The following is a 27,820-nucleotide window of genomic DNA, read 5'->3' as shown; positions in this document are numbered from 1 at the left end:
CTTTGTTTAGTTTCTTTTATTCTTTAGTTCCTTTTATTCTTATTATTATTTTTCATAGCAGTTGTGTACAACTGAGTGGCTTGCTAGGCCATTTCAGAGAGCAGTTAAGAGTTAACCACATTACTCGAGTCAACCACATTACTGTGGGACTGGAGTCACATATAGGCCAGACCGGGTAAGAAAGGCAGATTTCCTTCCCTAAAGGACATTAGTGAACCAGATGGGGTTTTTTTACGGCAATTAGGTAGTTTTATGCTGACTTTTTATTCCAGATTTATTTAATTAACTGAATGTTTTAATTGCCCAGCTGCCATGGTGGGATTTGAACTCATGTCTCTGGATCATTTAAGCAACACCTCGATTTAAAAATTCTCATCCTTGTTTTCAAATCCCACCATTGCCTCGCCCCTCCCTATTTCTGTAACCGTCTCCAGCCCCACAATTCCCCAAGATATTTACACTCCTCTAATTCTGGCCTCTTGTGCACTACCATTGGCAGCTGAGGCTCGGAGCTCTCTACTTCTCTTTCCTCCTTTAACACTCTCCTTAAAACCTACCTCTTTGTCCTAATATCCCCTTATATCCCGGTGTCAAATTTTGTTTGATAACACTCCATTGAAGCACCTTGGAATGTTTTACTGCATTAAAAGTGCAATATAAATGCAAGTTGTTGTAGTTGTTGTTGTTGTGGGAAACATTCTAGCCACAAAAGCAGACAGGCAAACTAATTTTTGGGATTGATGGAGGTGCAACAACATTCAAGGAGCTCACCACCATCCATGATTATTGAAGCAATCCATTAGATCGACACCCCATCTACCAGCTTAACCATCACTCTCTTCACCATTGGTTTACCATGGCTGCGGTGTGTACTATCTACAGGCTGTGCAGCGGCCCCAACCTGCGAGGACTATCAGCAGCAGGTCGGGACCTTAAAGGAGGAGCAGCGTGGAGCATACCACTTCAAGGTACAGCATTGGCTGGTGCAGGAGAGCAATGGCTGTGAAGAGGGCGACTGGATTGGACGTCACCAAAATCCAGGTCGCTGATTGGAGCGTGGGCAGGTACATCAGGAGCGGCGAGTTCGGGGCGAAGTCAGAGCGAAGAAGCGGCGAGGTCGGGGCGGAGGAGCAGCGAGAGATCATGGAGCGACGTGATTGGGGCCCAGGAGAGGCGTGAGTTTGGGGCCCCGAATAGGCGAGGGCCCAAGGGCAGTATGGGCCAGCCCACACTGCGATATATGTGTGCATTAGGTCTGTGCAGCAAAGCTGGTCTCCAGTCGTCTTGGTTAATCCTTGCCACTGGACCAAGACCTAGCTTTGTCAAGCCTGAGTGGTGGCTGGTGTTAAAAAAATCCACGCACAGGCATCTTCCACCCTTCAATATATAGTTCAGGACCTGGAATATTAGGTTCCTCATTGAAACGCCTGTGAACTCATCCCTTTTTGGCGTGGAAACAAGTCATCCTCGACACGAGGGACTGCTATGATGATGATGTTGATGACATTAACTATAGGATGCACTGCACCAAGTCGCCAAGGCTTCTTTGGCAGCAACCCCCCAAACCCATGACCTCCATCACCTAGAAGGACAATGGCAGTTGGTGTGTGTAAGTTCCCCTCCAAGTCACTCCAGTTCCAAGTCCATCCTGACTTTGACATCTATCGTCGATGGGTCAAAATCTTCGAATTCCCCATCTAACCGTGGGAGCACCTTCACTGCACATATAGCAACAGTTTAAGAAGAAGACTCACCACTACCTTTTTAAGGGCAATAAATGCCGGCCTTTCCAGCGACATCCGTATCCCAAGAGTGAATTTAAAAAACTGAACCCAGTCAACAGTATTGACATATTTTTACAGCCACAAATTGTAATCAATTCTTATTGTAACAAAAATGCTGGAAAATGCACCAAATAGTCAAAGATCAAAATTTTCTAGACTATCCTAAACAGTAGAAAATATATCTTTGTCGTTAGCACTTGTACCACCTTTGAGCAAATTCTGAAGCCAGCGTAGCTGCAGTCACCTACTTGGAGTCAAATCTGACTGCTCTTACTAATTTAATAATTAATGCCCATGTTATGTATGCAATAAAGATACAAACTGAGTACTGTTTAACTGAACAAGGTACACCCTTGGCTCTGCTTTATTACAGCCCAAAGTGCCTGACCCACAAAATGCCTGGCCTTTTATACCAGAGTAGCACCATGTGCGTGTTGCTCAGTGGCCTCCCACAATGACACCATCTGGTGGCTACAAACAGCATGTAAATATCATGACAATATCCTCCTCTGAGATCTTATCACAATCTTTCACAGGTTGAGTTTGATCCATGTGTTTCCTGCAAGTTTGCCCATTCTTGAGCTTAATAACAAATACTCTGTTGCCCTCCTTGGCCATGACCGTACCAGCGATCCATTTGGGACCCTGAGCATAATTCAACAAATAACAGAAATCTCGCATGACACAGTTGCGCGATCATGGTACCCTTGTTGACTCTGTCTTCTGTATTCAACATGATTACTTAAATCCGGGTGTACAAGAGATAACTTGGTCTTAAGACCTCTTTTCATCATGAGTTCAGCAGGCGAGACCCCTATGAGTGTGTGGTGTCTTGTCCTGTAACTCAGCAGTATGCAGGACAAGCAGGTCTGCAGTGACTCTTGGGTTAATCTCCTCATGCTTTGCTTGATAATTTGTACTGCATGTTCTGCTTGCCAATTGGACACAGGCTTGAACAGTGCTGACCTTACATGTTTTATGCCATTAAGTTTTACAAACTCCTGAAACTCTTGACTGGTGAAGCACGAGCCATTGTCGTCACCACTATGTCAGGCAGACCATGTGTCACGAACATGACATTGAGATTCTCTATGGTTGCTGTGGATGTACTGGATGACATGATTTTGTATTCTATCCACTTTGCATAAGCATCCACCACCACTAAAAACATCTTGCCCAGGAAGGGACCTGCCAAAATCTACATGGATCCTGGACCAAGGTTTGGATGGCCATGCCTACAGACTCAACGTCGATTCCGCTGGTGCTTTGCTGAGCTACATGCAGGTGTTGCACTGATGCACGCATGCTTCCAGCTCCGAATCAATTCCTGGCCACCATACATGGGACCTGGCGATGGCCTTCATCATCATTTTACCAGGATGTGTGCTGTGTAACTCACGCACAAACTTCTCTCCCTTTCTTAGGCATTACAACTCGATTGCCCCACAGTATGCAATCTGCTTGAATAGACAGTTCGCCCTTGCGATGAATGTACAGTTTGGCCTCCTCGCACATTTGCTTAGGTAAGGCAGACCAATCCTCTTTGAGGATGCAACCCTTTAGCACCGATAATATCGGATCCTGGCTGGTCCAGGTCTTAACTTGTTGAGCCGTGACAGGGGTACCTTCACATAGAAACATAGAAAATAGGTGCAGGAGTAGGCCATTCGGCCCTTCGAACCTGCACCACCATTCAATATGATCATGGCTGATCATGCACTTCAGGACCCCTTTCCTGCTTTCTCTCCATACCCGTTGATCCTTTTAGCCGTAAGGGGCAATTCAACTCCCTTTTGAATATATCTAACGAACTGGCCTCAACAACCTTCTGTGGTAGAGAATTCCACATGCTCACAACTCTCTGAGTGAAGTGGTTTCTCCTCATCTCGGTCCTAAATGGCTTACCCCTTATCCTTACACTGTGACCTATGGTTCTGGACTTCCCCGAACATCGGGAACATTCTTCCTGCATCGAACCTGTTCAATCCCGTCAGAATTTTATATGTTTCTATGAGATCCCCTCTCATCCTTCTAAATTCCAGTGAATATAAGCCTAGTCGATCCAGTCTTTCCTTGTCAGTCCTGTCATCCCGGGAATCAATCTGGTGAACCTTCGCTGTACTCCCTCAACAGCAAGACTATCCTTCCTCAGATTAGGAGACCAAAACTGTACACAATATTCAAGGTGTGGCCTCACCAAGGCCATGTGCAACTGTAGTAAGACCTCCCTGCTCCTATACTCAAATCCTCTTGCTATGAAGGCCAACATGCCATTTGCCTTCTTCACCGTCTGCTGTACCTGCATGTGAACTTTCAATGACTGATGTACCATGACACCCAGGTCTCATTGCACTTCCACTTTTATTAATCTGTCACCATTCAGATAATAATCTGCCGCCTTTTTTTTACCATCAAAGTGGATAACCTCACATTTATCTTCATTATACACATCTGCCATGTATTTGCCCACTCACCTAGCCTGTCCAAGTCACCCTGCAGCCTCTTAGCATCCTCCTCACAGCTCACACTGCCATGCAGCTTAGTGTCATCTGCAAACTCGGAGATATTACATTCAATTCCTTTGTCTAAATCATTAATGTATATTGTAAATAGCTGGGGTCTCAGCACTGAACCTTGCAGTAACCCACTAGTCACTGTCTGCCATTCTAAAAAAGACCCGTTTATTCCTACTCTTTGCTTCCTGTCTACCAACCAGTTCTCTATCCATGTCAATACATTACCCCCAATGCCATGTGCTTTAATTTTTCACACTAATCTCTTGTGTGGGACCTTGTCAAAAGCCTTTTGAAAGTCCAAATACACCACATCCACTGGTTCTCCCTTGTCCACTCTACAAGTTACATCCTCAAACAATTCTAGAAGATTTGTCAAGCATGATTTCCCTTTCATAAATCCTTGCTGACTTAGACCGATCCTGTTACTACTTTCCAAATGCGCTGCTATTACATCTTTAATAACTGATTCCAACATTTTCCTCACCACCAATGTCAGGCTGACCGGTCCATAATTACCTGTTTTCTCTCTCCCTCCTTTTTTAAAAAGTGGGGTTACATTAGCTACTAGGAACTAATCCAGAATCTATAGAATATTAGAAAATGATCACCTTTGTATCCACTATTTCTAGGGCCACTTCCTTAAGTACTCTGGGATGCAGACTATCAGGCTCTGGGGATTTATTGGCCTACAATTCCATCAATTTTACTAAAACAATTTGCTGACTAATAAAGATTTCCTTTAGTTCCTCCTTCTCGCTAGACCCTTGGTTTCTTCGTATTTCAAGAAGGTTATCTGTGTCTTCCTTAGTGAAGACAGAACCAAAGTATTTGTCAATTGGTCTGCCATTTCTTTGTTCCCCACTATAAATTCACCTGATTCTGACTGCAAGGGACCTACATTTGTCTTCGCTAATAGTTTTCTCTTCATCTATCTATAGAAGCTTTTGTAGTCAGTTTTTATGTTCCCTGCAAGCTTACTCTCATACTCTATTTTCCCCCTCCTAATTAAACCCTTTGTCCTCCTCTGCTGAATTCGAAATTTCTCCCAGTCCTCAGGTTTGCTGCTTTTTTTGGCCACTTTATAAGCATCTTCCTTGGATTTAACATTATCGCTAATTTTCCTTGCACGCCACGGTTGAGCCACCTTCCCCGTTTTATTTTTACTCCAGACAGGGATGTACAATTGTTGAAGTTCATCCATGTGATCTTTAAATGTCTGCCATTGCCTATCCACCGTCAACCCTTTAAGTATCATTCGCCAGTCTATCCTAGCCAATTCACGTCTCATACTGTCGAAGTTACCTTTCTTTAAGTTTAGGACTCTAGTCCCTGAATTAACAGTGTCACTCTCCACCTTCATGAAGAATTCTACCATATTATGGTCGCTCTTCAAGGGGTCACGCACGACAAGATTGCTAATTAATCCTCTCTCATTACACAACACCTAGTCTAGGATGGCCAGCTTTCTAGTTGGTTCCTCGACATATTGGCCTAGAAAACCATCCCTTATATTCTCCAGGATATCCTCCTCCACCGTATTACTACCAGTTTGTTTATCCCAACCTATAAGTAGATTAATGTCACCCATGATAACTGCTGTACCTTTATTGCACGCATCCCTAATTTCCTGTTTGATGCCATCCCCAACCTCACTATGACTGTTTGGTGGTCTGTACACAACACCCACTAGCGTTTTCTGCCCTTTGGTGTTCCGCAGCTCTGCCCATACAGATTCCACCTCATCCATGCTAATGTCCTTCCTTACTATTGCGTTAATCTCCTCTTTAACCAGCAACGTTCACTCTCAAAGGCATCCACGATTAACATTAAATCTGCCGGTTGTGGCGTTTCCACCTCCGGTGTGGGCAACGGCAACCGGCTCAAAGCATCAGCACAGTGCTCTGTATCAGGTCTGTGGCGAATGACATAATCATAGGCAGATAATGTCAGCGCCCACCTTTGGATGTGGGTTGAAGCGCTGGTATTGATACCTTTGCTCTCGGAAAACAACGAAATGAGCAGCTTATGATCGGTCTCTAATTTGAACCACAGACCGAACAGGTATTGATGCATCTTTTTAACACTGTACACACACGCTAAAGCTTCTTTTTGTACCATACTGTAGGCTCTTTCTGCTTTGGACAAACTTTTGGATGCATACGCGACAGGTTGAAGTTTTCCCGACTCATTGACTTGTTGTAACACGCAACCAATTCCATATGACAATGCATCATAGGCCGAAACTAAATGTTTACATGGGTCATAATGTACCAGCAGCTTGTTCGAGCAAAGCAGATTGGTGGCTTTCTCGAAAGCTCTGTCTTGCAATGCGCCCCACACCCAGTTGATACCTTTTCTCAATAGTATGTGCAGTGGTTCAAGTAAGGTGCTCAATTTAGGTAAGAATTTACCAAAGTAGTTGAGTACACCCAGGAACGAATGCAACTCCATCACGTTCTGCGGCTTGGGTGCATTCTTGATGGCTTTGGTTTTCACGTCAGTAGGTCTGATGCCATCAGCGGCGATTTTCCTTCCGAGGAATTCAACCTCCGGTGCCATGAAGACGCACCGCGAGCGTTTAAGTCTGAGTCCCACTCTGTCCAAACGTAGTAGAACCTCTTCCAGGTTGTTCAGATGTTCCTTGGAGTCACGACCGGTGATCAGGATGTCATCTTGGAATACGGTGGTTCTGGGAACGGACTTCAGTAGACTTTTCATATTCCTCTGGAATATTGCTGCAGCTGAGCGAATTCCAAGCGGGCACCTGTGGTAAATAAACAGTCCTTTGTGCATATTAATGCACGTAAGTCTCTTCGACATCTCGACCAACTCCTGCGTCATATAGGCCAATGTCAAGTCCAGTTTTATGAACGACTTCCCTCCGGCTAGCGTCGCAAACAAGTCATCAGCCTTCGGTAACGGGTACTGATCTTGTTTCGAAACCTGTTGATCGTAGCCTTGTAGTCTCCACAGATTCTGACTGTGCAATCACTTTTCAGCACAGGAACAATGGGGCTGGCCCATTCATTAAATTCGACCGGTGATATGATCCCTTCACGCTGGAGTCTGTCCAGTTCAATTTCGATCTTCTCGCTCACCATATACGCACTGCCCGAGCTTTATGATGGATGGATCTTGCATCTGAGTCCACGTGGATCTGCACCTTGGCTCCTGTGAAGTTGTCGAAAATCGGTTTAAACGGCAAGGGGAACTTGCTCAATACTTGGGCACATGTATCTTCCTCCGACGCCAATGCCTTTGTCATTCCCATCGCATCTGATTTTCTCCAACCAGCTCCTGCCGTGCACCGTTGGACCATTGCCAGGAACAATCCACAGTGGTAACTCATGCACCGCACCATTATATGACAATTTAATTTGTGCACTGCCAATCACCTTTATCAGTGCTTTGGTGTACATGCGCAGCTTGGCATCAGCAGGGCTCAGCCTGGGCCTCACAGTCTTAGTATCCCACAGCTTATTAAATGCCTCTTGTTCATGATCGATTGACTCGCCCCTATGTCCAGGTCCATCAATATCGGTATCCTATTAAACTTTACATGAATAAAAATTGGTTTACTCTTGGTTATGAAATAGTACAGTCCATACACTTCCTCCTCTGGCATCTCAGATTGCGTATCCGGATCCGCGCAGTCTGACTCTCATCCTTCACGTGGTGTGTCGCAGCTCACTTGCTCATCTGCGGGCACTTGCACAGGAGCTGCCCCACTCTCAGACAGCCTTTACAAGCCTTTGCTTAAATCAGCATTGCTAGTGCCGATGATTTCCCCCACAACGCCAACATGGAGAAGTCGGATACATTCCCTTTGGCGGATTTTGGGCAGCCACAGGTTTCGCGAACGCAGCCGGATAGGCCCTGCCATGTGCTGCTCTGCCAAATGGCGAATCATTCGTGAATGCAGCCGGATAGGCCCTGCCATGTCCCGCCCTGCTGAACGCCGAATCAATCGCATTTACCGCACTTGCCGAGGTTCGGTCCTTCACCATTATTTGCTTTAAACTACTGTCCATCGTCATACATGATTGAGCAATCTGAATGGCCCTTTTTAAATTCAACTCCTCCACCACCAGAAGTTTGCGCAGGATCACCTCATGGTTGATATCGATAACAAAGAAGTCCCGCAGCATGTCTGCCAACACCGTCTTGAACTTGCACAATCCCGCTAGACGTCTCAGGTCGGCAACAAATTCTGCCGCGCTCTGGCCCTCCGATCGAATGTGTGTATAAAACCTGTATCTCAAGTGTTCCTTGTCATCATTGATCAACTAAGCATCTTGATTCAAACGGCTCACAAAGTCTGCCCAATCTTCTCCCTCCACGAATCACTCTCAAAATCCAATCGTGCTCATTTTACAAATAAAGGTTCTTGTATTCTCGTTGCCAAATGTTATGTATGCAATAAAGGTACAAACTGAGTACTGTTTAACTGAACAAGGTACAACCTTGGCTCTGCTTTATTACGGCCCAAAGTGCCTGACTCACAAAATGCCTGACCTTTTATACCAGAGCAGCACCATGTGCATGCTGCTCAGTGGCCTCCAACAATGACACCATCTGGTGGCTACAAACAGCATGTACATACATGACAGCCCATCAGAAAAAAAAATTAATCCCTTTGTCGTTTGTTTCTAGGTATTTTGGGGCTAAAAATGCATATGGCCAACACTTTGATACTAAATGCCAAGAACTGCCGAAAAAGGACACCGCTGCTCCAGATCATGTCAGTGTATTTAGGGTTAGAGAGATGTTTCTTGATTTAAATAAATATGGCAGATGCCTGCACCACTACAAGTGCATCTTGGGTGCCCACAAGAAGAATGAGATAAGAAATATGACATGTGACAGCTGCTAGCCACCCCTCGTGCCAGCAGTCCAGAAGAGACCAATGGTAAGACCCCCACTGGCCTCTTATAATGCAAAAAAAAATCTCCAAAATCATACGCCGTTCAGGCCGCATCAACAAGGACCTCCAAGCTAGGGTGACCATATTATCTAAACCAAATCCAGGGACACACAGGTTGAGAGCACAGTAAAGTACCCAGGAATGCATTTCAAGAAAACGGGCATGAAGACTTTGTTGCTTCTGCCAGTAGAATACGCATAGAGACAACGGCAGATGAGTTGACGGCACAAATAGATATAAATGGATATGATTTGATAGGCATTACAGAGACGTGGTTGTAAGTTGACCAAGTCTTGGAACTGAATATTATGGGGTACTTGACAATTCGGAAGGATAGACAGAATGGAAAAGGAGATGTGTTAGCTCTGTTAATAAAGGATGAGATCAGTGCAGTTGTGAAAAATGATACTGGCTCAGAAGATCAAGATGTAGAATCAGCTTGGGAGGAGGTAAGAAACAATAAAGGGAAAAAGGTCACTGGTGGTCGTAGTCTATAGGCCCTCTAATAGTAGTTGCACAGTTGGATGGAGTATAAAGCAAGAGATAATGGAGGCTTATAAGAAAGGTATGGCAATAATCATGGGTGATTTTAATTTTCATATTGGTTGGACAAATTGATTGTTCCTATGTCATTTTCACTTTACACTGGATCTTGAATCTTGTGTGTGTTCTGGAAACAATGTATGCTCATCTTAAGAACATAAGAAATAGGAGCAGGAGTAGGCCACCTGGCCCCTCGAGCATGCTCCGCCATTTAATAAGATCATGGCTGATCTAATCTTGGGCTCAGCTCCGCTTTCTTGCCCACTTCCCATAATCCATCACTCACTTATCATAAAAAAATCTGTCTATCTCCACCTTAAATATATTCAATGACTCAGCCTCCACAGCTTTCTGGGCAGAAAATTCCACAGATTTACGACCCTCTGAGTGAAGAAATCCCTCTTCATCTCAGTTCTAAATGGGCGACCCCTTATTCTTAAACTATGCTCCCTAGTTCTAGATTCCGCCATGAGTGGAAACATCCTCTCTGCATCTACCTTGTCGAGCCCCCCTCAGTATCTTATATTTCAATAAGATCACATCTCATTCTTCTAAACTCCAATGAGTATAGGCCCAATCTACCAACCTTTCTTCAAAAGTCAACCACTTCATCTCAGGAATCAACCGAGTGAACCTCCTCTGAACTGCCTCCAGAACTCTCTTAAGGTATTTTTGAATACCTTAACTTTTAATTTCTCAATTTTAAATCTGTTCCAAACAGACTAAGATTCTCTGTATAAAGTGTGAAACACCTTTTTTCTCAGAAGATTTTAGAAACCTCTTCCCAGTGGGAGAATTTAGAGCTTGCCTTATTCCGTAAAAAAAGCACGATGTATCGTACTAATCTGAGGTAAAGTAAATCCACTCACCCACCAGCTCTCATTGTGCCCTCGGCTTCTCCCGCGCATTTTAAAGGTTCCACCCTCTGGCCAGTCACTATTGACTGAAATATGGTGCCAGGTGACTCAATCCCCAGATTGCAAAGTGGCCCGAGTCATCGATGGAGCTTTTTCACCAACGTGCTGCATTGTGGGAAGACAAGGCTGCCATTGTAGCCTCTGTTCAACCGGATCCCGGAATCCGTTCCTGAGCTCAAACCGGGGAGGAGCAGGCCGCGAATCTCCCCCCGGGAAGATTCACATTTTAAAAATAAAGGCTTAGCGACTCAGTACTCAGCGCGAGACTTTGCATCAGGCGCAGAGGCCTCGCCAAATTGGGGATACCACCGCTGAAAGGAAGAGGAACGCTAAATCAAGCGCTCCACTTCCTTTGTGGGGTGGGAGAGGGGCGCACGGCTCAGCAGCGCTACACGTGCCAGTGTATGAGGGGCTCTTCCCTGAATTAAAGGGAAGGGCCCAAGCTGCAGACTCTGCAAAGATGGAACCCACCTACCTGGACCACCGGGGAGCGGGGGTGCCACACGATCAGCCTGGCACTCAAGCAGAGTATCGTGATGAGCAATCGTGGCAGTGACCCGGCGACTAAAGTGGCACCAGAGCAGAAAGGAATACGGGAGATTTCTATCAGCAGCAGCCAGTCACCTCCCCTTTAAATTTCACTCCGCTAGCAGCCAGCCACCCGGTACCCTTCCCCTGAAGTTATTGCCGTTTCTTGCCCGGCACAACTTCAGGGGGCGATACCCAATTTAGGGTCCGGGCGCTATTGGGGCAATGCGCATGGCGATGGCGTCACGATCTCTGGGCACAGGAGATTGGGCCGCAATGCCATAGCACCACTGCTAAACTCCCGCCAAATTTAACGGGAGTCGTTAGCAGCGTCGTGCTTGGTCATAAAGTCATTTGCGATCCATTAGTGTCCCCAGACACACATGGGTGTTCTCAATTTCTCCCCCAAAGACTCTATTCGGGGATCAGTTTTCTGAACTGGGGACTCTTCCGGGGACATTGTTTGCCCAGGGATACAGTACTTAATCCGAGGACTGTCCCCGGAAAACGGGGATGTATGATCAGCCTACTCCAAGCTGACTCTACTTCCACTGGCTAACAGGCCAGTAACCCTCTTTGCACCAAGCCTATCAGTTTCCTGATGGATCCCAAGCTAAGACCAAGGAAACCCATGCCCTTGGATTCCCCACCGCCAGCCATGCTTCATCTGCTGGGGTTGACCTTATTTGGGGTGGAAAAATGTTGCATCCCAAACAAGGCCCTGTGGAAACTGCCAGTGAAAGCTGGGACCCGGTGTATATAGGTCCTGATCTAAATCCCAGACCTTCTGTGGGAGTGTACTGGAAGGTTTGCAGAAATTCTAGTGTTGTGCTGTTTAGTATCTTGCTGTGTCTTTTTGCTTCTACGCATTATTTTTGTGATATATTCACAGAGCACAGCACACACAGCTGCTAACATGGAGGCAGTTCTCTTGGAAGTCTCCGGAAGGTGCCTGGTTCTGTTTAATGATTAACTCTGCAATTGCAGTACACAATACGTCCACATCCAGCGTGTGGAGCTGCAAACATTACAAGCTTACAGACATTACACTTCTCCCTACTTAATGAAGAAGCCATCATAACAAACATCAAACACAATCTTAATGTTTTACACAACACAGGATATAAACTTATTTTTTTCCATATTTACAAATTTAACTTTAACACATTTTCTGTTTCGAAGAGGATACCTTCGCTCTCGAACAGAACCTTCCAAACATGGTGTCGAATCTAAATTCATTTGAGGCTCATCCTGAGGAACGTTTTCCTCCACGGAATTGCCTTGATTTTCATTTGAATTCACTCTAACTTCAGGCTCTTTGTTTTCCTGACTCGGACTCAGACTTTCATTCTGATTCTCTCTTGGATTTGTTTCCAGTACATTGGATTTAGGATTTGCTACTGGTGTAGCAAACCTATCTGATGAGTCAGAAATAATTGAATCATTCCCACCTTCAACTCCTTCCATGTCTGTAGGTAAAATATGATCAATATGAACAAACCTAACCTGTCCATTATCAAACATCTTTACCAAACATGTGCGAGGACCACATATCTTCACCACTCTTCCTGGTAGCCACTTTAACCATTTATGGTGATGGTTCTTCACTCTCACCTTCTGGTTTAATTTCACACTTACGGGCAGACGCTCATACTCTATGCTTCTCTAGCTGTTTGAGGACTTAATTCAAAATGTTATTATGAATTTGCATATTTGGTGCTGAAATTAGTATGTCATCCAAATAACATACTACCCCTTCAATACCTTGTAAAATCTGATTCATCATCTCTTGGACTATGGCAGGGGTGGAAGACACTCCAAACGGTAGCCGATTAAATTGATATAGGCCTAGATGAGTATTTATAGTCAAACATGACTTGGACTCCTCATCTAGTTCAAGCTGTAAGTAGGCATTCGTAAGATCCAGTTTTGAGAAGATCTGACCACCTGTCAGTATTGTGAACAAATCTTCTATATTCGGCAATGTATTGGGGATATTACCCTCTATAACCTGGTTTACGGTTACTTTATAATCACCACACAATCTTACCTTACCATCGGACTTAGGTACAACAACAATGGGTGTAGCCCAATTACATCGATCTATCTTACAAATAATGTTCTCAGTCTCTAGTTTTTTCAGTTCTTGCTCAACTTTCTCCTTGAGTGCATATGGTAGGGAACGTGGCTTGTAGTAAACCGATCTTGCGTCCTTCTGTACCCTGACACTCGCCTTGAAGCCTTGGATCGGACTGCCCGTTTCACTGAACACTTTCGGATACTTCTTGATAACCTCATCTGTTGATGAAAATCTCGCTTCCACATGGAAAATCTTACTCCAATCCAGTTTCAGTGAGCTCCAGTTTCTTCCTGGTAAGGCAGGCTTGTCTCCTTTCACTACTATTCGAGGCAAGTTCTGAAATTGATCTTTATATTTCACTGGTACGGTGATATGGCCTACTACAGGAATTTTCTCTCCCGAGTAGCCTCGCAGCTCTATCTGGCATTTCTCCAGTTGGAAATCACGCAATTTGTTGCGGTACAGTGACTCCGGTACTACACACAAGGATGCACCCGTGTCTATTTCCATTGGTGTCTTGAATCCCGCAACATCTATGTGGATTTTAATGCTTCCCGAATCGTGCTCCTGATGATTTGTAACTCTAACATCTCCTCGTCCTGTTGTTGTTCTTCCATGCTATGTAGTCTCTTGGGATTTCTACTCATAGCTTTGAACGCTGGACTCATAGCTTTAAAAGCTGGTTAACCCTTCAGTTGGCATGCCTTCGCCAGATGCCCAGTCTTTCTGCAGAAGAAACACTCTGCCTTCACGTATGGACAACTTTGAGCAATGTGTTGTTCCAGGCACCTATAGCATAACTTCATTGCTCTTTTAGAATTTTCAGTTTCTGAGCCTGTGGGCCCCCACCGTCTTTTACTTTGAACCCACAGGTGATTTACCTCGGTTGACTGTTGACTGTAATTATTATTTAATTCTCGGGAATATTGTTCGGCCATGCTCATCGACCTCGCTGTCTGACAAGCAATCTCAAAAGTCAAGTCATCCATCATCAATAACTTCCTTCTGATCGCATCATTTTTCACCCCACAAACAAAACGATTCCGTAATGCTCGGTTTTGAAAGTTTCCAAAATTACAGTGCATCGATAGCTTTTTTAATGCTATGATGTAATCACCGATACTTTCATCAGCCTTTTGATTCCGAATCCCAAAACGATAGCTTTCAGCAATTTCTAACGGTTTGGGGTTATAGTGCTGCTCTAACTTCATTAAAATCTCTTTAAGCATTGTGTCCTTTAGCTCGTCAGGCACAAGCAGATTTACAAGGGTTTCGTATAATGTCGGATCTGCCTCCGATAAGAAGATCGCTCTCTTACATTCCAACACAGCCTGGTTCTGGACTGCATTGTCTGGAACTTCGATTATGTTATTTACAGTGAAATACATTTCTAGCCAATCCACATATGCTTTAAAACGTTCCCAGTCATGTCTATATTCACCCAAATGTCCCAATAAACCTGCCATTTTAACCTCTAGCTGTTCACACCGTGTGCTGTATTTTACCTCGGATTTTTGTAGCTTTTTTCCAAAGACAGAAACTTCCAAAGTCTCTCTGTCGGCTGGCTGAATCCTTCACCAACAAAAATTAAGCTTTAAATTATCCGAAAAATCCCATCTCAGTCGCCAACTGTGATATATTCACAGAGCACAGCACACACAGCTTCCTAACATGGAGGCAGCTCTCTCGGAAGTCTCCGGAAGGTGCCTACTTCTGTTTAATGATTTTACTCTGCAATTGCAGTACACAATACGTCCACATCCACAGTGTGGCGCTACAAACATTATAAGCTTACAGACATTACAATTTTGCCTCTAAATAAATTTGACCAAATAATTTTAGACTGTACACATTAGTTTAGTGATGTTTGTTCTGCCTCCTTTCGTAAATATGGAAACCAAAACTGCACGCAGTAGTCCAGGTGTGGCCTCACCAATACCCTGTACAACTGTAGCAAGACTTCCCTGCTTTTATACTCCATCCCCTTTGCATTAAAGGCCAAGATTCCATTGGCCTTCCTGATCACTTGCTGTACCTGCATACTAACCTTTTGTGTTTCATGCACAAGTACCCCCAGGTCCCACTGTACTGTAGCACTTTGCAATCTTTCTCAATTTAAATAATAACTTGCTCTTTGATTTTTTTCTGCCAAAGTGCATGACCTCACACTTTCCAACATTATATTCCATCTGCCAAATTTTTGCCCTCACTTAGTTAGCCTGTCTATGTCCTTTTGCAGATCAGTGCATATTGGGAATTCCATAGAAGTTTATAGCACAGAAGGAATTCCCTCCCATTGCGTCTATCGTGGCTCTTTGCTCGAGCAATCCAAAACTAATCCCATTGCCTTGCTCTCTCCCAATAGCCTTGTGTCTTCCACTGCTTCAAACATTTGTCTAAATCTCCTGCAACTGTCTGTGTATAGAAATTTCTTCTAAGCTGATTATTTTAAATCACCGCCCCAAATTAGAGGAAATCGTCTTTCTCCATTCACTCGATCAAAGCTCTTCAAAATTTTAAACATTTCTATTAAATCTCCTCTTAGTCTTCTGTGCTCTGATGGAAATAGTCCCAGCATCTCAACTTCCTTCTTTATTGTGGACAGTTTTGAAAGCCATAAAATTGTAATTCTATTTAAGCAGAATACTTAATTATTTATGTGGTTCACATATTTGTTTTATTTTACAAAATAATTCTGCTGATTTGTATTTTTTATCAAAAACAAATAAACATATATATACTTTTAAACATCTAAGAAAGGCAATAAAAACTAGACCACACTGCAGTTCCTCAGATCTTGATGTCTGACAATCCCCCACATTGCCACAGGAACTGCTGGCTGCTGAGGTTTTGCTGCCCTCTAGAGTTTGTAAGCATAAACCAAGAGTAAAACCATTTACGTTTAAAATATGCAGGCTAACACCTCCATTAAAATAGTGGACAGAGGAATGCCACCTGAACATGTGAAGCGTTTGTCTGCTAATATTGTCAACAGTAACTTCTCACGGAAATGTTCTTTACCCTTGGGAAAATTTAATATTGTACAGGTTCAAGATGCTAGTTTTACAAAATGTACAGTAACTTTTGAGTCTAATTATTCAGTGTGAATTCAACACATCATTGTGCAAGACAAAAACAGTTTATAGATTTAATATTGATCATTTTTTTTCAAAAAAGAATCCACTTCAGCTTATCATCAGAAATAACCGCCCCTAGCTTCCTTACTACCCTATTTTGGATTGATCTGGGATAGGCAGGAATGAGAAGTCATCTGTCCACCAATTACTGCCACTGGCAGGATTTCCTGCTGAAATTAATGGCAGCCATTGACCACGTCCAACCAAATATGGGTGGGCGAACTCAAAGTGGGTGGTAATGCTGGACTGACTTCTACTATGTATTAAAATAGATTTCAGCAGGGCAATAATAATTCATTGTGATTATATCAGGAATGCAACAGTGTATGTATGACCAGCTCCAGATTAGCTTTTTTAATATTATTTTCTGTCAACTTGATGATGCAGCTGAAAATCTGCATCAAAAACAGATTTCCATTCACTGGTGTAAAAAAATAGTTTGTCATTAACAGTTATTATCCATCATTAATAGACTGATTGTTGATACCTAACGATCCTACTGGCTGAGAGAGCTGGCATAAGCTTACAGTAATGAGCCACTGTCTTAGAAAAAGTTAATTGGTCAAGCATGGTGCTGAAACAATGGGTGTGCGCACCATCAAATTCTAAACACTCACTTAGCCCAACATTCAATCTATCTCTTGATAGGCATCAACGAGAGCTTGGCAGAGTGTTTCGTTTTTAATTGTATCCCTTTCTCCTTGAGCGTGATGACTCAGGCTGGGTACAGTTCCATGGGTGTCAGCAACCTTCAATCCATAGCCAACCACATTATTACTGGCACACTGGTACACAGACGTACAGACAAGACCAACATAATACTATCCCTTCAGGCCTCACTAATGAAAATAAAAATGGCATGGAATGAAAACTATCTGAACTAAAACCTATAAAAATGTTAAGATTAATAGAAAACACCTAGAGGTTTGAGGCTAATCCTAAAATAACAGAATTTAGACATTTTATTGTAACTCAGGTTGACCTTGATCAGCAGTGTAGTTCCCATATGCAAACACTAATATATTTATCCACTGAAAGGAATCCAGAGAATAGATGTAAGTTGTTCCTACGGCAATGCTGCTTTTGTGGGCTTCAGCACTGAAAGCCTATTTGAGCTTAAAAATATGAACCTCTTTTCTTTCGTGGAGACTAATGTTTTAATATTTCTGCAATTGAAATTAGAGAAATGTATAGAACCAAAGGACATATTCCCCTCTTTAAAAAATACATATTTCCTTTTCTCTGTCTCTATTTTATCCTTTGCCATGCTCTTTTTCTCAATACAAACAAAAAAATTAAACTTCTGTGCTCAATAAAATGTTATTTATATTTTAAAGATTGAGCTATATGCGACAAAAAGAACCATTTGGTACTAGAAGCATAGACTGGTATCCAATCCAACATTAATTATATCCGCATCACCAATGATACAAACGGTCTACAAAATCCGAACTACACCCCCCGCTACTCACCCTCCCAAAATAACCAAGTAAAGGGAGAAACAAAAGAAAAGCAAAGACTGTCAACTCCATTTTGAATGGTCTCAGCCTCCCCCACAACATAGCTCCCTCATTTTGTATTAGATATCAATGTGTGTTGGAGTTAATCCTTAGACCAGAATTTTCCTGCTGTCGTACATGTGGGTTTGGAGGTGGGTCAGGAGTAAAAGTGGAAATAAATTGGAGCGGGTCGGGAACCCGCCATAATCCCGCCTCCTCACGCTCTTAACTCAGCCGCATTTGCCAGTGTGGCACGGACCTGAACAGCAGAGGCGGTTGAAGTAATTTAGATCATTATTACCTTGTTATCAAACCCTTAACCATGTTTTTAACCAGATCTTTTAAATTTCAATGCATGACCATGGAAATCACGCAGCTCGGGAACCACACCTGTCAACCTGAGGCACAAGTTCAGTGGCTATTGATCAAGGTTATTCCTGCAGAGCATGAAAAGCACAATATATACTGCTACCTGACACCAGCTTACTTCCTAAGGGAAATCTATTGCTGAGTGCATTTTCAGCACAGATTTAGGTGTCTGGAGTTTGCAAGTCTTTTCTGCAAATTCGGAAACAACTCTCACCTCAGTGCTGTTACCTATCACACCATTAGCAAATTGCTTCTCTGATCTCTACTTGACCTGCCATCTGTTACACCAGCATGGGTGCCATTTATACTGACTCACCTTGGTCGTCAGAATCGGACGACGATGAGCCCCAACACTAGCAGCACCAGGCACACCAGCAGCACCAACAACAACACCACCAACTTTCTCCTCAATGATCTGATGCGCCACAGGACAAAGAGATTCAGCGCAGGGCTGCACCACGCTGGAGGTGATACCCCCAACACAGGGTATGATGATGAGCTTTCTCAACATGACTGAGCAGAAGTGCCAAATGAGGCTCAGGCTATCATGCCAGGTTATCGCTGACATTTGCAAATTGCTCGAGCAAGACCTGCACCCCAGAGGAGCGGGTGGCCACGCCATACCAGTGGCTGTCAAAGCTACCACTACCATCAACTTCTTTACCTCAGGCTCCTCCCAGGGATCTGCAGCAGACATTTGCAGCATCTCGCAGTCGGCCACCCACAGATGCATCACACAGGTCAGCAATGACCTGTTTGACAAATCAGCCAATTATATAAATTTATCCACTGATGAAGCCAGTGTGACTGAGCGGACGCTGGGCTTTGCAACTCTGGCTGGCTTCCCACAGGTGCAGAGCATCATCAACTGCACACATGTGGCCATCAGGGCTCCCCATCATCACTCAGGACAACTGCAAGGGCTTCAACTCCATCAATGTGCAGCTCGTCTGCAACCATAGGAAGATCATCATGCATGCATGCGGCAAATTCCCTGGCAGCTGCTATGACTCTTTCATCATGTGCAAGTCCACCCTCCTTCAACTCTTCGCACCTCCAAACAGAATTTTTGGCTGGCTGCTTGGAGACAAAGACTATCCACTGAAGACGTGGCTCATGGCACCCTTGAGGAGGCTGAGGAGAAATATAATGAAAGCCACATTTCCACCAGATGTGCCATAGAGCAGATAACAGGTATGCTGAAAATGCGCTTCAGATGCCTTGACAGATCTGGAGGAGCCCTTTAGTATGCAGCAGCCAGGGTCTCCAGAATTGTCGCCGTCTTCTGCACAACATCGCGCAGCAGCGAGGATTAGCGCTGCAAGGTGCAGAGCACATAGCCTCTTCAGAGGAGGAGGAGCAGGAGAAGGAGCATCAGCTGGAAGATGAGGAGGAACAGGAGGAACCTGTGGTCCAAGTACCACCAGCACCTGAGCACATTGCTGCCTAGGAGGCCAAATCTGGCCTCATCGTTGCCAGATTTACTTAACTTCCTGCATTACACCTATATGGCTGACATGTGCTGTTCCAGGTTCCACCCCTGCCCCAACAACACCATAAAACATCCCTACAATAACCAAGCCATTTTGTTCACACTGACCACCATTGCTGGAGGTAATGTTATGTCTCACCATTCATTCCAACTCACAAAGCCGTCTCCATTCTCTGAACATTTCCAGACATCACAATCGCAAAACCTGTTAAAGCCTCCTGCACTTCTTCCTACACATCCAGGATCACCCTCCTTCTCAATGGCCCCCGAGGCTCTGTGTCTGCATGCAGCTGAGCAGAGCTGGGAGCATCCTGCGCCCTCTGGCGAGGTGTCTCCACTGCTGTCCCTGTCTCCACCATCTCCTCTTGCTGACTTGTGATGTGTGACACACCAAGTGACAACACTACTCTATCTCGCGTGGCACTGGGTGTGCTCATGTCTGGTGATGGTGCATCCTCAGAGGCTGGAGGCTCTTCTGAGGAGCTTCCTCTTCTGCCTGGACAGTGAGGGAGAGGCTTGTGATCGACCTGTGAGAGAGTAAAGAGATGAATTAGAAATGTCATATCAAGAATCGGTAACGATACCATTATGCACATGTTGAAATGGCTGCTGATATAAGTCCTCATATGAGCGACTGCCGTATGCCATGTGGCTGTATGAGAATAATTCTGTCACCAGGTTGCTGGGATGTCCCCCTCTCTCCATCTCCCACTGCCAGCTGCTCTGCAACTCCTGAGACTTCCAGGGCACCCTCCTCTGCTGGAGCTAACATGGTCAATGATGGAGGGCCACCTCCGGTTATCTCCCCCTCCTTCTTATTATGGGCTTTCTTCTGCAAGGAGGGAAAGAAGAGATGTTTGAGCGAGAGTGATGGCATGATTGCAAGGAATGTGTGGGTTACACCTTTAGAGGGTGACTATGATTGAGTGAGGTGCCAATGCCAAATGGCCGCCTTGTGTGGTGTTAGTTGGTATGATTGCATTAGGATGAGGTTGAGTGTGAGGGGTGGTTAGTCGATGGGAATGTGAGTATGTAGATGGAGAGAGAGGGTTGGGTGGATGTGCAAGTTATGTTGGTGTGGGCAAGGATGTGCTGGAGTAGGCTTCGGCAGGCAGAATGATGGGGATGTGGTGAGAGTCAAAGCAGGATGAAGTTGAGTGTGGCTTTGCACTCACCTTTCCTGATCACATATCATAGAAGCACTTCCGGCATTGTACCCAGGTCCTCCTCGCCACACCCCTGCTGTTCACCTCCTCTGCAATATAGAGCCAGGCTGTTTTGGTCTCCTTGGCACCCTTCAGAAGAGAAGAGAACCTCCCTGCATGCTCTGACTCCCTCCACAAGCATATGGAGGGAGTCATCTAAGAATCTGGGCACAGCCCTCTGTCTCTGTGCAGCGATGTGTTCAAGGCTAAGCAAGATCCAAATACTGAAATGTACAGTCTGCACACTCCTAGATGAACCTTCAAACGCAATGTGGCCAATGCTCCTTTAAATATCCTGGCTGGAAATGAGTCATTGATGATGTCATCAGACCCGCACCATTTAATAGGGCCAGGAAACACGCAAGCCTGCTTTAATTAAGGGAACATCGCTCTGAGGAGCGGGATGAAAAAGAACGGGATCGATCGCACCTGACTGACCAGGTAATGAAAATTCCGGCCTCAGTCTTTGTATTATTGATGATGCTGATGTAATTTTGGCATTTAATCACCTGCCCTCCACCTTGACACCTTGAGCTGGATTTTCGGCTTTGCCGTTTTTGGGGTGGGAAATTTACAGGTCGATTAACGTTTGCGCTGTGTGGAGTCATTTTTACTATTTGGGCCCTGCATCAGGGGCGCAGCGCAAATGGAGGCGTTGTATGTCTTTTGCAGCGCAAAAACGGGAACCTCGCCAACTAAAGTGCGGGACCGGGAGCGCTCCGAGAGAGGGCTTGGGAGGGGGGGGGGGGAAATATCACAAAAACATTGCCAACACCCTTACAACACAAATCGCTGCAAAAAAAAAAAGAATAAAAACTGGAATTGACCTTTTTTGCAGTTTCTCCACCTCACCGCCGCCAGCAGGGCTGCGTTTTCCCTGGCGGTCATCGCGGGGCGCATTTCGGGGTGTACGGGTCGGGTGCGCATCAAAACTTCTGCTGGTGTCGTTAAGGAGAGCCGTTGTACACCCGGTGCAGCTCTCCCCGGCGGTACTTCTAAGCGCCAACGCAAAACCCGACCTGAGGATCGCGCCAGGATGCAAAAGAGCTCACCGTCCCATTTTTCGCTGCGGAGAGTCAAAATCCGGCGAATAACGGGTCGCTAATGACCTGAAAATCCAGCCTCTTCTTTGTTCTTCCCCTTCCCCCACTCCCCCCTTTCCCTGGCTTTGTACTTGTTTATAAACTTAAATCTCAACTTCCTCCAGTTCTGATGAAAGGTCATTGAGCTGAAATGTTATCTCTGTTTCTCTCTCCACAGATGCTGTCTGACCTGCTAAGTATTTCCAGTATTTTCTGTTTTTATTTCTTTACCTTATTTCCTTGCTACCCTGCAGCTTTGTTGTGATAATATCTTTTCCCTCAAAAAATACACCAGTTGCCGATGTGTTTTCTCTAAATACATTGCTTATGTGAAAAGTTCCTTACTTCCAGGACAACCTTCTATTAGATATTGTATTTGTTCTACGTGGTCTATGTCTTTTTAAAAATAAAACAAGCCAGGAACATCATGTACATTTACTGAACACAGTACTTTCAAATAATTGCTTCCAAACCTCGAGTTAACCATGGTAACATCTGTGTATCTCTTCTAGTACAAGTTAGTTAATTTGGTGTAACATCATTATTGTTAAACTAAATATATCTGATATTAGCCGAGTGGAGCTAATCTATTTAAACCGCATTAATTTCAGTCACCAATGTTTAACTGATCTCAAATTTAGCCTTGTTGTTTAGAACAGGTTCAGCAGTTTATAGCTATCAAGGGACAATGTGGGCAGGATGCAAATTAGTTTTACACAAAAATTCTTAAATTAATGTCAGTTTTATTGAAGAAAATATTTCCTCATTCGTGCAACACTAACGTGGCATGCTAAGGGTATTCACAGATTAAATGATGCACACACTAATTGATTTCTAATTATAGCTGCTTCCTGTTTACATTTGGTTGCTGCGGTTCCTGCTGATGAGAAATATACAAACTATTCGTACTTCCACAGATTAGATTATGCTGTTTCTTGCTTGTTTATATTTGGTAAGACTACTTGATCAACTTCCTGAGATGGCTACAGATTCAGACCTTAAAAACATCACACAATTTACAGCTAAGTGTTGAAGCAGAGCCCAAACCCCAAAGCAACCCACATTGATTAATTTGGTGAATATTGTCATTTGTCCCAATTCTGTCTTTTTTGGTTTTGGCTGGATTATGTACCTTGTTGAAAATAAACTGCCAACTCTGTAGATACATGTCATTATGTCAACAATCACAATATACTTCCTTTCCATAATAATGAGTATTGAACAGGCTCTGTGGTTACAGCTTCTGACAAAGTTAAGTATTTCTGAGATGATATATTTTATTTAGCCCTTAATAATCTAATGGAGAGGGTTATGTAACCTCATAGTTGTGATGAGTCTGTTTAATCCCAGATAGCTAAAGAGGGGATAGTAGATGAGGTCTTGTGGTGCATAAGTCAGTCCTGCTTATTTAGTAGTTTGAGGATGAGTGTGACCCCATAATGGATATAAATCCATCTGATCACAACCTGACTACATAATGTAGGCACAATTAGAGTGGTTAAACTAGCTATCGAATATGGTCCAAAAGTTCAAATAGTGATAATATCAGTAACATGAACCATTCGATCTTTTGGACAATGTTTTCATCCTTCAGATCAATCTTTAAACTAAAAGCTAATCTTTGTTCTGGTCTGCTGATGCAGTGGGATCCCAGTTGCAGCACCTCCAGAATTCTCTGCTTTAACACTGATGGGGTCCCTCTTGAGGATGGGAATCCTGTTGGGATCCTACAGTGCATAGGCAATGAGATCCCACCTGGAAAACTGGGTCAGGCCTGGGGTGGTTTTGGAGGGGCAGATGGAACTCCCACCCCATCGGAGCTCTGCTCCAAGGAGGAGAATCCCACATGCCTACCCACCCCTACCAATCCTCCCCTCCCCCATTCCAAATCCCAGTATTGATTAACATTTATATTCAGAGTTCAGTTTGTGCAAGGAAGGTTTGGTATATTTCCAGATGAAATATTGGCTAGCGCATTTGGAAGAGGAAGAGGAACAATTTAAGCAATAGTATTGATTTAATTCTGGAGGATACCCTGTCCACCCTTCTGGCTGGCAGGTTGAAGTGCATTTCTTCCTTTAGCCCAGGAAATTGGTTATAGGAAGAGCACTGGTACAATAGTCCATGTTTGCCACTCTCCTGCATTTATACTACCACTTTCTTTTGATCTCTGTGTAGACTGGTCAGAGACTGGTTAAGGGGACAGGCCTCAGAACACTGGCTAAGAGTTTCCACTTTGGGCGCAATCAGTAATTCGGGTGCAAATTGCACTCAAAATTGCACTAGTTATCAGAAGTGATTGTTTTAACTCAAGTTTTTGCTCAAACTCATTTGCATATCACCAAACTTAAAATCTGTGAATAACTAGTGCGTTTGGGCAGTGATTAAGAGTGTAATTTTTAAAAATTTGCATTAAAAAATAGTACTTGATATATTTAAGAGTGGAAACCCTGTGCAGTTTTATTAATACAGCTGAAACTGGGTTTAACACAAAAATAAGCATTTTAATCAGAGTGTCTAGTCCACTTGTGAGTAACCTGATTTAAAATAACTGAAAATGACTTTAAAAGGTTCAACAAAAACATTTACTAGTTACATTGGTGTACAGTAGTCAGTTTCTTAGTAAAAGTAAAAAATATATATTTAAAAGCCTATTAGAGCCCTTGTGCCTAACAAAAAATTAAATTTTACGAGCCTCCTCGAAAGCCCGCAAATGGGCGCAATTAGCAGAAACTCATCACAGTGATTAATTCAATCTGAGGGGCATTGGCAGTTGTGTGGGCAGGGCCAGCTTCAAGAATAATCTTTTATAAACTAGCACAAAACTGGATTTGCACAGGATGTAATTTTTGCTTGAAATTCCTCGAACATTTGTGCTGGTTTGGCCGATATAGGGCGAATTGCGCTGGAATCAGTGCAATCTGGCAGAAACTCTAGGTCACGGTGTCATGATGCACTGCACATGCTGATTTGGTCAGAAATATAATATTGTAATGTACTATGTGTCACAGTACAAGCATATTGATATATTGAAGTGGTTCAGTACATCTAACAGAATGAGAAGCGAGGATGCTGTTTGTTTGGCAAATTATGAGATCTACCAAACGCCAAGTCTCCACTGCTCACGCTGTGTGGCAGTTGGGCTGTTTACATTTGAGAGTGTCATTGATTGTGGAAGACCACAACTAGTAAGTTGATAGCATTTGTAGAGCCAGAGGCCATTTTCGAATCAGGTAGAAAATAGGAAACAAATTACCACAAATATGAGTAAATTATGAAAGATAATTTCAAAAATAGCATAATTAAAAAATAAGCAATTTAAATATATGCTCATGATTGCCTAAGAAAACAAAAACAAACCTTGAATATATTACTTAAAATAAACAGATATTTGAATTCTCCAACTCTTTTCAAAACAGATATATTTGAACCTTTTTTTCTGTGTTATGCCCCTTATGTTTTTTTTAAGTCTTGACTCAGTCAGAAGATTGTGCATTTAAGAACTTGAGCACAAAATCTTGGCTGACATTCAGTGTAGTACAAAGTGCTGTTGGATATGCTGTCCTTCAGATACGATGCTAACTCAATACCCTATCTACCCTTTCAGGCATCTATAAATGTTGCTCAAACTCAGTAATGGCAACCAGATGATAAGTATGTTGCACAATCAGTGGACTGGCTATTACACCAATGCTGATTACCTTTGTGGTAAATTAAACATTGTAGTGCTGCAGATCTTGCTGGCTGACTGGCCTGAAAAAATATGTAAAACATCTATTAGTCTACCACTAACTGCTCCCAAACTGTATAATTCTTGTTCATTTGATTTTCTGGCTCCGATCTATAAAAATTCTGCAACAGTGGGAAGAAGCTGACATTTAACTTTCTTCAGTTGTCATGTTAATATATCAGCATAGCTCTAAACTTTTATGCCTTTTCTAGCTTACCCATTCTAAGATTATCCAACGTGTACCCATTTGTAAAATAGCTTTTTCATGTTTTGTTTGGTGTTCAGGAGCGGGGGCTCACAATTCTTTTAAAACTTACTTTTTATATCCATTCACCAGACAGCATCACTATCAGAGATTAGCAAAGGCCTCTGTACACTTCTTCCTCTCAAATCTTCTCGCCGTTCCCTTTGGGGATCAGTGTGAAGTAGTGGAAGGATTCGCAGTCTGATTAATAGACTGACTGGCCGTGTTAACACTCCTTCCATGGTTGTAACCAGCCGATAGGGAGGTTAGTCCTATATAGTGGGAGGGTTTTATGGGCTCCCACAGCCCATATGATGAGGGGGACCACCCACACCCACTGAACGTGAGTATCCCGCTGGATGTCAACCCAGAATCCAAAGCCGGAGCTCCGACTCCACTCGCCGGGACTGTGTGGAGTGGGGTTCGAACCCTGCACCTTCTGGCCCAGAGGCGGGAACTCTGTACACTAGATAGCTGTGCCTATCTTCCATATATTCTATGTGAGGAAGGTTTGCTGCATCTAAGTTGAACATGTTATGTAAATTGGCCACTCGAAGTTGGCTGTGAAATGCTGGGTGGGTAGATTTTGACTTTGTGCGATAGTGTAAAACAAGTGACAACAAATTGGCCGCCTGTTGCACATCTCTCCTGATTGTTATTTCCTTTAAAGTCGCCACATTCGATAAGATATCTGAAAGACACATTCCAGAATGCCTGGAATAGGAGGCAAGTTTCTGAGGTGGATTGAAAATGAGCTAAATTACAGAAAGCAAAGGCTGGTTTTGAATGGACTTGCATTAACATGGTAAGAGGTCAATATGGGCTGTCACAAGGATCAGCACTGTGCATATAAACATTTTGGAGCATGGGGAAGAAACAAAGGTGTCAAAATATTTTAGGTGACAGTAAATGGGGAGGAGGGATTCAAATGTTGGAGCAAACCCAAACCAAATACAAAGAGATCTGGATAAGTTCGGAAGGGTCAGTTGATGAATGGCAAAAGACATTTAATGTGAGCAAGGACATGAAAATAGGAAGGAAAGTAAACAGTCAGAATATTAAATAAATATCCCTACAGTACAAGACACAACAAGTAGAGGGATCTGGGCATTTGGTGGACAGCTCACTGTAACCAACAAAAGAAAGCTAATTAAATTTTTGGTTGTATAGCCGTGTAGATAAAACAGAAATTCCAAGTAGTGATAATGAGCCTGTATAAACCTGGAGTGCTGTGTACAATTCTGGTCACCATAAGACAGCAAGGAAATCTAGGTAGGCCTTTTTAAAAAAAACAACTGGTTCACTAATATCCTTGAGGAAAGGAAACTTGCCGTCCTTACCAGGTTTGGTCTATAGGTGACTCCAGTCCCACACCAGAACGGTTGACTTTTATCTGCCCTCTGAAGTGGCCCAACGGGTCACTCAGTAGTATCAAACCACTTTCTTAGGGCAACGAGGGATGGGCAATAAATGACTTTTTTGTCAGCGATGCCCACATCTAGAGAATTAATAAAAAATAAGACACCTCTTCCAAACTCAACATAGCCATTGGCTGGCCAAAGGGGTGAACAGGTGTGAACAAGAGGGAAGTGTGCACAAAAGGGGTGTTGAATTGAAGGGAAACAGCAGCTAACAGCAGGTTTTTCAAAAATCAAAAGTTCACTTAGTCAAGTCAAAAATAGTAATCACCATGCAAGTCTCACAAATATAGAGCTCAGTTTTCCTCAGTGATTTGCACCAGTTTTTTGGTGCACGCGCTTTTTTTGGCCT

Source organism: Pristiophorus japonicus, chromosome 5 (assembly GCF_044704955.1).
Source record: "Pristiophorus japonicus isolate sPriJap1 chromosome 5, sPriJap1.hap1, whole genome shotgun sequence".
Classification (NCBI taxonomy): Eukaryota; Metazoa; Chordata; class Chondrichthyes; family Pristiophoridae; genus Pristiophorus; species Pristiophorus japonicus.
The sequence above is the reverse complement of the archived record's forward strand: the minus strand, read 5'-3'. Positions refer to the sequence as shown.